The sequence below is a fragment of the Rhipicephalus microplus genome, chromosome 2 (assembly GCF_043290135.1).
Source record: "Rhipicephalus microplus isolate Deutch F79 chromosome 2, USDA_Rmic, whole genome shotgun sequence".
Taxonomy (NCBI): domain Eukaryota; kingdom Metazoa; phylum Arthropoda; class Arachnida; order Ixodida; family Ixodidae; genus Rhipicephalus; species Rhipicephalus microplus.
Window position 1 is genome coordinate 146,753,066 of NC_134701.1, and position 15,756 is coordinate 146,768,821.

Genomic DNA, 15,756 nt, shown 5'->3' on the forward strand with positions numbered 1-15,756 from the left:
AATTATATTCTCTTCAACACGAGGCACTCCTCACGTTCGCGACGCTCACGCCTTTCAGCTTCTTCACGGTCACGAACTTCTCGCCTTTTAACCTCCTCGCTGCCTGCTTTGATATCTGCCCGGTCCTCACCGACTTCCTCAGCCGCCACTCCTTCATCCTACATGATCTCAAAGATCGCTTGCTTTAGTTTCGCACAGCCCAAAATAATGCCAAGTTCCTCACAAATTTGGACACAAATTTCGGTGAGTTCCTTCACTCCAAGGTTCTCCATCGTTCACACTAGCCTCTTGCTGTTTGCCCCTCTTAAGAATCTACTCGCCTTACCTACTATAGGTCTACTAGTAAGACACGCAAGCAATTTTAACACTGCCGTGTTTACACCCTCCACATTAACTTTGGTTTCAAAGCGCTTCGACTTGGTTTGAAACGATCAAAGCTCACCCTAATGCTTTACATAACCCTTCTCTAAACTACTATAACCTGTGCCAGAGTATTCTGGTGAACGGAGGGGAAAACATCAGGCACTCACCGCATCTATGTCGCTGACGCCGGCCGATCCCGCAGCTGCAAATCACTGTTACGAAGGCGCGACACCAACAACGTCCCGAATGCGCCACTGCTCCGAACTCCACCGCCTAGGTCACCAGCCGTTTAGTAGCGTGTGTCACTCAGCTCGCGACTGCTTGTGCGCAGAGCTGACAGACGAGCGGTCGAGACGACGGTGAGTTAAGGCAAGCTTTATGTACAGCATAGAAATAGAGGCGTTACATATCCGGCACTGGGGCCGAAAGCTGAAGTATTAGAAGAGCCGAGACGTCTCCTCTGACGCGTACGTCGGCTTCTCTCGGACTCACAGGTAAACTGCTGGCGACGCGCCGCTTGCCTTTTTATAGGCACCGGGACGATCTTTTTCGCAACCAACGTCCAATCAGAAGCGCCGCTGGCCGTGATGTCAGAATCCTCCAATGGAGACCTGCTACTGGGCTGCGTCATGATAATCAAATCTGGAGCCACTGCACTTGGTTGCACCAAAGGACGAGTGATGTTGGCACGCATTGCTTAAGACTGGCCAGACTGGAAGGCGCCGATTGCTTCAACGGGCTTGTAGACTGAGGGAGCTCGCTGTGTGGTGCGTAAGACAGACCGGCGCCGCCGCTTGATGACGTCGTTGAGTTATCGCGTCAGGTGGGCCCGATCGCTGGATTTGACACAGATTGCCTTTGCAGAGGCATTGACATTTGGCGGGGACTCCCAGGTGCAACAGTATATTGGGCCCATCATGATGCGCTCACGGCCGTTTTGCTAGCTTCACATATACCAAATTTGCTGTTGCCTGAAGTCAACAGATGATGAAATATATTAATGATGCAATCTTGACAATCCAGACACATGCGTCATGTAAGAACATGACAACATACCACGCACATAGCGTGCTCGAGGCCGTTCTCCTAGCTACACATAAACTACATTTCGTATCATGTGACGTGAGTAGATGACGACGGTAAACGACACATACAAACATGATAATCACGACACGGAAGTCATGTACGGCATCATTTGTCTCCCTCGTAACGTGGTACTGATTTTAAGTGATTCATCAACATTCCTCATTCATGCTTCGCATTTCATCGATTTCCACTGTACATGGGATCTGCAATTTTTTAGCTCCACACATATCAATTTTGGTTTTACGTGACGTCAATATATGACGAAATACATGACTGGTGCAAACATGATAATCCTAACACGCGTGTCATGTAAAAACACAACAAACCACGCTCATTGCGTACTCGCGGCCGTTTCGCTAGCTCCACATATACTAAAGTTGGTATCACGTGATGTGAATAGATGACGAAGGTAAATGACACATCCAAACATGATAATCATGACACGGAAGTCATATACGGCATCATTCACCTCGACCTCGTAACGTTGTGCTGATTTTAAGGTTACATATCTACGTTTCTCATTCGTGCTTCCCATAGCATCGATTTCACTGTGCGTGGGATCTACCAATTTTTTAAACTAATAAAATTTTGTTTCAGCAATGAACGCGAATCACTTCTACAACCTCCACCACACCTGAAAAAAATGCGCCGTGTAAGTGGTTCTTCCCACAAAATTAAGCAGCCTTCTCCAAAATGGCAGAAAATGTCCTAACAATCTTCAGTTTCAGGAATGGTCCACCACGGCGGATCAGTGGCTAGGGTGCTCGGCTACTGACCCGAGGGTTGCGGGTTCGATATTCGTCAGGGTAAAAGACCGTTTGTGATTTCAGTGCACGTTAAAGAGTACCAGATGGTTATGATTTTTGGCGTCTCCCGTAATCCTATCATGATTTTGAAACTTAAAATCTCATATAATATCATTTAATAAACGAATGAGCACGACGACTTTTTGAGTTTCGCATGACAAACTGACGTGCATTTACTAATCAGTTTTTGGAAAAATAATAAACATGGAATACAATAAACCTCCGGAAGATGTCCTATAAAACCTAATAGGACATATTCGACTTCGCAAAAACAACTTTGCAGCACCAAACAACATCACAAGCGTTTTAGCGAATAAAATAATGTCGCAAATCACTTTCGTTAAGTTTTTTGTCATGTCTTCGGGTTCTGTTCAGAATGACGTGCGGTGTTTTGTGTGTAGCATGTGCACGTCTAAATACATCTGTGAGGTAAACTTTACAGATGAATTTGCAACGGTAAGCAAGGGGTGGCAGCATAACAACAATGGCATAATTTACCAGAATAAAATATCAGAAAAAAGTCAGCATAGTTTCAGAGGTCGAGATAATTGCTCACCCGCTCATGCAGTAGGGCGGATTTGATTCTGTTATAGTTTCTCAACAACGAACAACCAAGTAGCCCTCTTTCAACTAAGGAGATAGGAAATGACAACAGCATAAGATTTCTTTACAAAAATTTATGATAACTTGACAGTTTTTTTATTTCCCTCTTTTTTAGTCCACCCTTTGCGTTGGACAACTTGGAAAGGACAGTATAAAAATGACTGAGAGGTTAACGAAGGCTCAGATGTAAGTGCTATGCAATTGTATAAACAAACAGATACATATGAAGTATATAAGCCTGAATTCTAATAAGTAGCAGGAGTTGCATTCAGATGTACAAAATACCTATACTATTTGTTCCGTATTATGCATGAATATAGCTAAAACGACGTCACATTCAACGCGGTGCTTCTTCACTGCACGAGTAGGAATTTTTTTTTGTTCTGGTGAATAATATAATGTTCCTTTGCACTCATTACTTATTTTGCCTGTTTTAATACTAGTTGTTAGGATAGAATGAATAATTTAAACACAGAAAAAGTTGCGTAAAGTTCATGAAGAAACGGAAGTGGCTGTAACGCATGTTAAAGGAAATATTGAAGGACAATTAAAGGCGTTCTAAAACGACTAATTATTCATTGCTACGAATAAGTCGGAATAATATTGAAACAGGTAAAATGTCTATGCGAGAAATGGCGGCCGGACCTGAAACCAAAGAATATTTGACAGCTGCGAAGCTAGAGCAATGCACAAAACTTGAGGTGGGTGATATAAGAGAGGCCACGCCAATGACGAAGGGCTGATTTCTTGAACGTGACTCGTTTTTCTCGATTGGCGTATAGATTAGGAAATAACTGACAAGGTCTGTAGCGAACATTTCTTCGTGAGTGCTAATGCAAACAAACTCAGAACGGACATGTTTGATGGGCACACATGGGTCTATTCATCACACATAGACATCCTGAACAAAACAACTACACAAAAACTACTACGCGGATGTTTCTAAACTAACGCCAATCATGTCGGCGTAGGAGGCCAAACACGCCTTTCTGGCAGCCCTAATAAACGGCACTCGGACCAACAGCACGCCTCCTTTGTTCTTTAGGCTCTAGTTGCACTACTTATATTCTTGAAAGAAGATTCGCGGGAAAGAAACATTCAGAAGCATAGCGGTGAGTGAAGCGTTAGCGTCAGTGGCAATAATAGACGCTGTAATCACCGTTATCAGCTCTTTTTCCTCAGCCGAGAAGTACAGGCAAGGTCAAGCAGCCATATAAAGTAGCGAGACCCCCGTACATAAGAAGAACGTACAAGCAATTGGGTGCACAACACTAAACAACTCCTTCGCTAGAGTCTCTCTTAACGTCATGATTGTCCCACGAAGACCGCTCTGTGCTTTACTTCGTCTTTACTGGGAATAGAGACGCCGGAAGGAAAGTGCCTTCGTTGCTGCAGGAGCGGCCAATCATGCTTCTCTTGCAGTGTGATAATAATAAAAAAAGCATTTCTCAAGCGGAAGACGGTGTCATTGTTTCCCAAACGAGGGGGAATTGCCACTGTAGGAGGCTGGAAACAATCCACGGGCCAGCTAACGAGGTAGACGGTAACTCCGTTGTTATCTTCAGGGAGAAGTCCATATATGGCCCTTAAGCGCTCGTATTTTCGGAAAGGCAATCTATAATGTGGAGTGCAAATAATGATTGTGTAATGAATTTCCGCACCACGTTGTTTCCCATTAAACCATTTTCAGTGGAATTAATTTGAGTTTAGTTCAGAATAGTTCCAGTGGCGCAGATGATGTAGAATAAACATTAAATTGATTGGCGAGGCAATCTTTGAGACATGGTGATTTTTTCATCGTCTAGTTACTTGACGAAATGGTCCAATGTTCTATGTTCAATAGCGCGTCATCGATAGAGTAGGCTAGAAGTTTGACGTAGGGCTGGGTAGATGGCTGCTCTCCATTGTGGCCTACAACTGTTGATTGAAATACAAGCAAGGTGTGTTACATCTAATTGCGACAAGCCCTTCAAGTAATAAAGAAAGAAGTCAATTGTTTTGATGACCGCGCTCGTCGTTCATATGAGGAGAGCACAAGCAGTTCTGGTAATACTAGCACTAGAGCAAAGCTTCAATTTGAACAAGTTGGTATGGCACTGTAATGTGCTAACCTTGAGCGAAATGCACAAATGACTGACGGAACAATAGGCCACGACCTCTTGTCGTGTCATATTGTTCCGTCAGTCGTTTGTGCATTTTGCTCAGTGCAACAATACCACGTACAATATTTTCTTCGACAGACAAGGTTAGATGCGCTGTCGCTTGATGGCCCCCGGTGAGGAGGTCACTAAGGTGAACTTTCAATAGGTGTCGACGTGTGTTTGTCTATGTTAGAACGTGAGTACAGGGTAATACGATAAATTGACTAATACCGCTGGTGTCTTTACAATCACTCAAAACATCATGGCCAATAAAGTCGAAATCATCAATGTTCTTAAGAAACAGTTACTGCATTTCTGCTTATGTCAGACACTTCCCTGCCAGTGACCGCGCAGTTCTAAGACATACTGGCACAGATTCTGTATATAAATGTAAAACATGTGTCAACTGCAATTTACATTATGAATTATGCCCAACATTGATTATGAAGGAATTTATGATGCGACATTGACGAATGAAGACCCCACAGTGCTGCTGTCCATAATACTTGGTTAAAAGAAACAACGAGGACTTGAAGAAAAATCTAGATACTTGCTGCGAGAACGAAGAAGTGGACGTCTGCTAGAAAGCACGATTTTCACACCGACTATGTGTCACAAATTTGTTTATTTTATTTACAGATACTGCAGATCCTCCTAAGGCTCATGCAACAGTGACACGCTAGAATACAATGAGACCATGCATAGTTATACACTGAATAGCTTGGCATAATTTAAATACACAAACGATAAGTACACAACTGGAAACTAATATAAATATTTAGTTTATATCAATTCATGAGAGACAACCAAATATCACAAAATGTTATTTTCCAATATGTCAATTGAATCATGCACAAGTAAATCAAGTTATTTTCAATGTACTCTAAGTTTCTCAAAATATTTAAACTTTAGACATGTTTCATAAATGAAGCTGCCGAGGCAGCTTTGAGTGGTTCTGCAGAAAACACATTGCAGTAAAAAATAGCGCAAAAAAGAGAGCTAATTTGTGGGTAACGCCAGATTACACCTCCAGCTCTTTCGAGGCACGGCCATTTATGGTACTATGCTGTCTTCTGTCTCTTAAGTACCACGTAATTCGTTCTACAACCTTCCACGCAACACCTTTAGCTAATAATAACTTTATCGAATTCTTGGGGGGAACGACATCAAACACCTTCAAAAAATAAAAAAAATTGCGTTGACATGACCTTTCATAATGAGCATGCCAATTACTTTATCAGTTATTTCAACCAGACGCATGACGTGGTGGTTCAGACGTTTGTTTCAATCAAGTAAATTTCTCTGCATGAGAAATTGGAGTTCTGGGTAAGAAATAATTGTTTCTGAATCGGGTGCGCTTGCTCGAATAAATGACCTCAAAACGACCTCAGCTTTTAATATAATGCTACTACGCTACAAAATACGTTTTCAAAATGCAAACTGTCTTGGTAATACCCATATAAAGATCGACAAAATTCGCTCACGATTCGAAGAATTCAGGCTCACTTAATGGCAAATCTACACAGGAGTATCCGTATGAGCAGCTGGGGTAAATAAAATTTCCGAATGTCTAATAGTTTTATACGACTTCATGGGCTTTAACGTGCCAAAACTACTATTTAATGATGAGAGAAGCCGTAATGAAGGACTATGGAAAACTAGACCTCATGTGGCTCTTTAACGTGTACCTAATAACTACACGCACATCAAGCATTTTCGCCTGCATCGAAAATGGGGCCAGTGGGGCAGCAATCGGATACTGTGACCTACGAGCCAGCAGTCGAAGGCCGCAACCGCCAGATCAACAGGGCGGCTCGGGGAGTCGTATTTCATGCAGGTGTGAAGGGAGCTTGAGTCCGAGTGAGCTTGAGTGAAAAAAAAAAATTCAAAGTTTGCGTATGAGAGCCACACTGGTTCTCGTATTCTGAATCGTGCCACCACACATGAAACTCGGTATCAACGTCACCCCAAGACAGAAGTGGGTATTCCTACGGGGAAGAATAAGCAGCAATTTTTCACAACAGCCGACTCATTTAGTACAATGAGAGTGCTACATACGCTAAATCATATGGCCTGAACGGAATTAATTCAATTGCATAACTGTTTAAAAATGCGGTGCTCGTTAGTACTACATTTGGGATGCTGAGCATAAGGAAACCTAACTGAAAAATAATATTTTCTGAGGTAGAGTGAGTTTTATTTTTCTTACCGCCGTGTAAAAAAGCAACCATGCTTTCATGGTGACTGTTAGATTGCAAGTTCCAATGTATGCGGGCTTCGCTTACATTTTCTTGCGACTAGCAACTCTCACCATCATCTCACTCGAGCCAGAGGTGCCACGTTTTGTCAGTGCATAAATAACAGCGGTAATGTGCATGTACGCACTCGTGACCAAAAGTACACGGAGAGCGGAAGCCTGAGCCCAAATTGCCGTGCACGACTTCTAGTCACAACCTGAGAAGTAATCTTCGCTGGGCTATTCGGTTGATGCAGACGCAAGATGCGTGCTGTCGAGAGCATTGCTTTGACGTAATCGCTCTCAAGGTCATTATTCCGACCGATGCATTGTTGTTATACACTTCTATATAATAGGTGCTCTGTATCGACATGTACACTTGCGCTGATGATTGTAATGTACATATATGTGTGTGCGCGTATGTACTATCGGCAAGGTATATGTAAACTGGTGACGTAACTTCCATGAAAGCCCCTAGGTTCAAGTTGTGAACACCGAGGCGCAGGAGGGGCCGAGTAAGCAGTCTAGTGAAAGTTAAAATGTCCAGTCTGCTTTCAGACGACATTTGGTGAATCCTCCGCGCATTCACCACGGAAATGTTTAACATCTAGGTGAACAATACCCACCACCACTTTTTAGAGCGAATGCCGATCCTGTAGTTGTTCAAGCAGGTCCACGACTCCCATTACATTATTGTAAGTGCCGAAAACGCTTGGCTGGGCTTCCTTTACTTTTTCTTTTTGGAAGAAGACCACCGGCTTACTGCCCCAATGGGCTCAACTGAGTCATAATTCGTGGCCATTGTCACGACGCTGCTGTCACGCCACTTCACGAGGAGCACTTCATTTTGAGTGTCAAAGCAGCTAGCGAAGTAGCCCCTATCTCGCTTTTCCATCTCTTTCTTCGCTGGCAAAGGAGCATTCTTGAGGCAGTTCTCGCTGATAGTGCCGTTCACTCTGAAACACTTAATTCAAACAGCCGCTAACAGGTCGATTCCGGTGAAAAAATTGTTGAAGTAAAAGATGTGGTCCGAAGGGATAGAATTGTTCTCGCAAAAAGAAAGCATGACTCGGATGCCAAGCGGCAAGTTTTCAGATTTCGACGACTTTCCGAAATAGGGGTCAAAGGCGTAGCAGTAGCCATCTGAACTGCAGAGCATCCAGTTTTTATAGCCAAATCGTATTGGCTTGCCCCGAATAAACTGCTTGCGCGGGTGATGACGAAAATATTTTACCATTGATTCGTCTATGGAGTGGTTTCTGCGAAAAACTCCGTGCTGCTGGAATTTTTTTGTTTAGTAAATCCATGAGTGGCCGGACATTATACATCCTGTCGGTTGTTCCAACAATAGCGTTGTTGTCAGCAAAATCCAAGAATCGCTTGATATCGAAGAAGCTCGTCTTGGGCATGCACCGATACACACAAGAAACGCCAACATCTTCGTCAAGAGACCTGTACATCATCTGACTTGGCATTCTATTGTACCCGCTCAGAAGAAGAATACCAAGGAATTTCTTTAGGTCATCCGTGCTCAGAGAAAAGCCGTGTTCATTTTTTTTGTTTGGCGTATGTTCCTGACTGAACTATTATTTGGGTGAGGACCTCCTCATCAAAATGGAGAAAAATATCTCAATCGGCGATTTTTCTTCAAATTTCTTCTTCAAACTGCTTCTTCGGTCTTCAGTTGCGTTCGTGGGCGCAGACTAAGAGTACTGAAGCGCGCTTTGTTGCCATTTGGGGGCGGTCCCAATCCTCGCCTTTTTAGGAGCACTTTGAGCATGTGGTAGACGATCTGCAGGAAGGCCGTGGACCTCGAGCGAACGTAGAAAATAAATGAAGCTCTGCAACTGAACGAACAGTTTTAAAATCGTTGTTGCAAGATTAGTAGCACTCACCGCATACGTCATTCACATCAGGGTCTTCATTGCAGTCGTCATCTCCTTCTTGTTCATCGGTTTCTGCAGCAGGCTCAGGGGGCACGATCACCAAGTCAACATCATTATCTGCCTCTTCTGTATTGTCAAGCTCTTCTTGAGCTTCTTGAAGTCGGCAGAACTTTTTCGGGTCAAAAAAAAAAAAAGTCAGCCCCCATGGCGCAAACCGTCTGCAACGAGATATTAGTGTAGCACATGTAAGCGCCTATTGTACTATATCAAGTAAACCTAACTTCAATCCAGCATAACTTGTTATTATCACCAAATATCGAAAACAAAGTTATGCGCGTGCCGAGAACCCGTTTTCATAAACAAACCACACAAATATTGAATCTGACAGAGCCTGTCGAAGAACTTTATAGAATAAAATGCGCGCGCTTATGGAACTAGCGAGGCGGCGTCTAGTTTCCTGGAGAGAGAGAGAGAGAGAGAGAGAAATAACGTTTATTTGCACCCGTCTAGAATGACGGGGGAGGAGGCTTCGGCCTCTGCCCCCAATTATCCCCCTCGCTATCGGCCGGAATCCCTTGGGACTCGGCGGCGGTCAGGGCGAGACCGATGACTTGACGCTGTTCTTCGGCGTCACGGCTGTGTAATAAGGCCTCCCAGGATTCTACGTTTCTACTTGGATCATTGAAGGATGGGAAGGTCCATATCATGTGCACTAAACCCGCAGTGCTGTCGCAGTGCGCACATCTGGAGTTGAACACTTCCGGGTGCCATTTACTTTACAGGTGAGGGTTTGGAAACCCCCCGGTTTGCAATTTTCGCCACATAATTTCCTCCTTTTTGCACAGCTGTTTAGCTGCCTCTGGATAAATCTCACGGTGGAATTTATAGTGTGCGGTGATTTCCTGAAACGTTCGTAGTTCGTCTCTTGTGGAGAGGGGCTGCTCGCGCGAAGGCGGTGGGTCAGCGTCGATCGACCGGAAAGTGAGCCCTCGGACGATCGCGTGCGCCTTCTCATTCCCCTTCACACCTTGATGGGCCAGGGACCATACTAGGGAGATTAGCTCTGCGGGTACTGGCCCTTGTCTTAGAATTTTCGCGGCTGTAGCAGAGATCCTGCCCATATCGCAGTTTTTAATGGCTGAGTTAGAGTCGCGAACAATCACTCGTGTGTCTTTTTGAGCTATTGCCAAAGCAATCACAAGTTCTTCTGCCTCTGTGGTGGTTGTGTTCTTTGAAGTGCAGCATGTGACCAGGTCCCAGCTCTCGCAAACCACTACCGCTGTGTATGCTCCCTTTCTTTCGTATTCTGCAGCGTCCGTGTAAAGCACGCCAGATTCCATGTAAAGTCCGTGTAAATTCCAGATTCCGTGCAGAGTCCGTGTAAAGCGCGCCAGTTTTGCCTGCAGGGCTACAGCTCTAGCTTTGCGTCTGCTTTCATGAAACACCGGATGCATGTTTTTCGGCAGTGGTAAAATTTTTAGTCTTGCCCTAGTTGATTTAGGTATGCTAGCTGTCTGTCTTGAACACTCCGTGGGCTTGAACCCCAAGCGCTCCATGATTTTCCTCCCGGTTCTACTTCTCAGAAGTCTTTGGTGCTGTGACATCATGGCGGCTTCTATTAGCTCATCTAGAGTGTTGGAGACACCCAGCCCAAGACGTTTAACCGTAGATGTGTTCGAGGGAATCCCAAGCGCAGTATTGATGCCTTTCCTTATAGTGGCTTCAATTTTATCTTTTTCTGCTCTACTTAACTTAAGATAAGGGGCAACGTATAGTACACGGCTTATCACGAAACTTGAACTAATCTTAAAAGATTGGCTTCCTTCATTTCCGAATTCTTGTTAGAAATGCGCTTAAGCAGGCGGCACGTCTGGTTCGCACTAGCTTCGAGTCTCCGGATAGTTTTAGTGTTTTTTCCATTTGCTTGTATGCACATCCCTAGAATTGTAATACTGTCTAAGGTTAGAATAGCATTACCATTCACTCGTAAAGCGATGTCACAACCCCTTCCGAGGGGATTGTTTGTTTTCCTTTTTTGCGCTGGTAGAAAAATAGCCGCAGATTTTTCTGCCGAGCATTTTAACCCTAGTGGTTCGAGATATTGTTCGATAGTACCTATAGCCCCCTGAAGTGTGCTTTCAATATGTCCGTCACAACCTCTATTTATCCACAGTGTCACATCGTCTGCGTATATTGTGTGATGCAGATTTTCGATTCCTTCCAACTTCTCAGGAAGTCCAATTATCGCTACATTAAAAAGAGTAGAAGAAAGTACAGACCCTTGTGGTTTCCCTTTATTCCCCAATTTAATATTTTCGAGCGACTGCCCTCCTATTCTGATAGTGGCTGTACGATTTCAGAGAAAGCCCCTCACGAAGTTGTATGTCTTGACGCCTACGTTTAGCGCACTTAGGTTCTTAAATAGGGCTTCATGTTTGACATTGTCAAACGCCTTGAAGACGTCCAGACCCACAATTACTTTGGTGTCAACAGTCTTTTTGTCTATTATCTCCTCCTTTAGTTGTAGCATAATATCGCACGTCGATAGGTGGGATCTGAAGCCCATCATAGTATCAGGGTACAGGTTTTCATCTGCCATGAACCTAGTCAGTCTTGTTTGGATGACGTGCTCCATCAATTTTCCTACACAAGATGTGATGGAAATGGGTCTGAGATGTTCAAGACTGAGCTTTTTCCCTGGCTTATGAATGAAGACCACATTGGCCGTTTTCCAAGCTTGCGGTATTTCTCCCTTGTCCCAGCATTCTTGCATATAAGCTGCAAGTTGACGAATGGAGCCGTCGTCAAGATTCCTGAGCATTCTGTTGTTGATTTTGACCAGACCGGCAGCCGTTTTTGTTTTAAGTCGGTTAATTTCAGCCCTGACTTCTCGAACCGTGATGGGGCCGTCTAGGTCCGGGTTTTCTGAACCAGCGTAGTCAGGAAGCTTTTGAGATTCTGCGCAGCTAAGGTAGCGATCCCTAACCTCCGTTAATAATTCCGTCGTCTGACCTTGATATTTATACACAAGTTTTTGAAGTTGCTGTCGGGCCTCCGACTTGGTTTTCTCGGGGTCTAATAGATGCCGTAGTAGCTGCCATGTTTTAGCACTGCCAATCTCTCTATCCATCTGATCACAGATACTACCCCACTGTTGCTTGGTAAGTGCCAATGCATAATCTTCGATCTCTCTATTCAGTGCAGCAACTTCCTTTCGGAGATTCCTGTCTTCTCTTTTCTAACTGATTTTTCGCTCTAAGTTTTTCTTTTTCTTCCACATGAATGAACTGCATCTCCCACCCACCATAGCAGCTCAACAATAAAGTTGTGCTCTAGATGTGCTCCAGGACGAGAGTTTACTTGCCGGACGCAGTGACTGCTTTATATTGCGAAAAAAAAAAACGGAAGAAATCAAGGAGTTCTTTAGGGGCAAAGCTTCGTATTTCAAGGCTAATCCACTGGTGGCATTGACATTTGTCGTAGCTGAGAACGATGATGACGATGCTCATGACGGCGTACATGCCGATGATGATTCCGTACAACGACTAGATTGTACTGTATATGACGCCTTGATATGCTCTACGATGCATTTCATGTGAGCCGAAACAACCAACAATAAAGAGGGAACGTGCACCGACCTTGTTTTTTTAACAACTTCAGATTTGATCTGGTACCACAAAGCAGTAATAAGGAAGACAAATTTATTCCTCTAAGATATGTGTTCAACATTCGCTGAAAGGCTAAGAAGTAGCCGGCGCCTTGTGCCCTAACATCTGCTTATTTATCAAATTTTCAAAAAGACAAATTTAAGTTCACATGTCAATACAACATACCGTTGAGGACCAATGAATATTGTCTATAACTGTACATCGCTTTGTCACTCCATTATATGTGGGAGTGGTCATTGTCCGAGGGCATTTACGGTAACACTGAACGATCCAAATGTTTCACACCTTATTCGTCGTAAACTTCGTAGATAAGCCATGTTTTTTAGAAGATATCAGAAGATGTTATTACTAATACTTTCCTTCTACTTTCGACCAGGGAGACGGGACAAACGTTTTGTTATTGCGCGAAGCACCCAAAAGCCAATGAAGGTGAAAACCTCAGTAAAATATAGGCTTGAAAGGGGTGTAAAGGCAAGTAAACACAATTAGTCCATAATTAATGACTTCTAATTCTTGTTTGTTGCCCCGCCGTTGTGGTCTAGTTGGTAAGGTACTCGACTGCTGACCAGCAGGTCGCGGGATCGAATCCCGACGGCGGCGGCTGCATTTTTGACGGAGGTGAAAATGCTGTAGGCCCGCGTGCTCAGATTTGGCTGCACGTTAAAGAACCCTAGGTGACCGTAATTTCCGGAGCCATCCACTACAGCGTCTCTCACAGAGAGAAATAAATAAAATGAAGAGACAGGGAGGTTAACCTAGGACTAGTTGTCTACCCTGTACAGGATTGGGGAATCAAGGGTCCGAAAAAGGATAGAGATAGCGATACAAAATAGGTTAATAAATAATTCCACATGCGCACAAATGCAGGGCGTTCCGATAACAATCGTTTATAGTGGCCGTTTGAACACAAGAAGCGCAGAAGTGCCTTCACAGACTTCTTCTGCGACATCAAGTCCGGTCGGTAGCCCAGGATTCTTTCTTACGAAAGAGTTTTTTTTGTCCAGTTCGTATAGTGCATTCCATAGCGACTGTGTCTGCGAGCAGTAGGGTGGGCATTCGCACAGAATATGCCAAGTTGTTTCGTCACTGGCGTAGTGGTCACATGCAGCAGTGTCGGCCATTTCTATACCGAACGCGTACGCATTCGTAAATGCCACACCCAACCATAACCTGCACAGCATAGCAGCGTCTCGCCGGCGAGGGTCTGAAGGAATTCGAAGACTGAAAGTTGGGCCTAAAGTACATAATCGTGCGTGGGTGAAATGGGACTCGTTTTATTGCGACGTGGTGCGCTTGCGAGCAAACATGCTGAGTTTCCCTGCAGCGTCGGTTCTGGAGAGCGGAATTGATATTTCATTGCTTTCAGTATGGGCATTACAGGCAGCTCTATCGTCCCGTTCATTGCCAATTATTCCGCAATGACTGGGAAGCCATTGAAAGGCTATTTCATGTCGATTCTCAATTAAGTGGTGAGCCTCTTCTGCAGTCTCGAACACCAGTTGTTTGTATGCGGCGTAACAGTGGTAGAAGTGACTGTGGTGCCGCCTTAGAGTCACTGAAAATTGTCCGTTATTGTGGCTGTTGACCAGTAATTAATTGCAATGCGGCACGAAGAGCTGTGAGATCCGCTGTAGGTGATTGCGTCTCTCCTAATTATGTGTTGGTTTTCGGACGTTAATCATATCTTGGTTTTGGGACGTTAAACCCTGTATATCATTTGATTTTACTTTTTGCCAAGTTGTAATCTCGACACTTTTATATCATAATATAGGATGAATTTTGCCACATGAAAGCCAACTAGGTAATAAGAGCACGAAGCTTTGAACCACCGAAATGGACTCTCTCTTTAGGATTTTCGCAAGCAAGAAGACGTTTATTCGAGAAAATTACCGCGTGTAGGCTTGCCACTGCGGATGTGTGAGAGTGTTACGCACTTTTTTTCTTTTTTCCGTAATAACCTACTTTATTTATCAGGTCCCAGACCCTCTTTTCTAAGCCTTGCTGCGGTATTTTTTGTTGTACTACTCATGAAAAGAAATTGGAAGCAAGCGGCTTCTGTGCTGAAGCCTGACACGATGTCATCTGGTGGCGCCGGCGGAAGCTTCCGAGTAAATAAGGCCATCTATTGTTGTGTGTGGGTACACCATAACGCTTCATGTAAGCAGGGTCAGGGAAATGTATCCCATTTTCTATTACGTTGATTGGGTGGAAGAATGTGCCAACAAAAGTACGAAGCTAGGATAAAATAGGCGGTTATGGTGCTTTATGCCATTATCATCACGGTTTGCGGGCCATCAAAAATGAAGGACATTGTGTAGAAATGTGTCGTTATTATGTGTCACGGCAAGAGAAAAGAGGATGTTTCGGCGCAGTTCTTGGAGCATCACGAATACAGCACAAAAACCATAGTGATTCAGAGCTCAATAGTTAAAATAATACATAAACACAGAACCCAATTCTGAAAAAAGAAAGGCGCCAACAAAGATGGTGTATGAGCGAAACGACCGAGCATAGTGTTGTGGGGTCTCTTATATATTATATAAAGCCCATCTGCTGCCTGTGATTAGCTCCGGCAGAGTGCGTGACGCTTATTTTGTGAAAGCGCTCAACAGAGCGTACTGTTCGGCTAGAGAAGCTTCAATTGTGCAATGAAAATATAGCGAGCACATAAAGTATACTTCGAGAGTGAAATATAGAAAATAGTAACAAAACAATTGCAACCGAGTAAACTGAGTTTCCATAGGAATGAAACTCTGCATACTTTCTCACTGATAGACGTCATTTTTAGCAGTCACGCTATAGATCATTCATAATCACAGTACTCACGCATGACAAGCTTGCATACCGATCGCTGATCGTCAAACTTCAAAAAGATTGAATATCAAGTCCTATCAAATATTCAATGCACATGCAATTCATACGATCAACAGCAAGTAAATATTCCTTTTTGGCTCACTATAAGCGCTC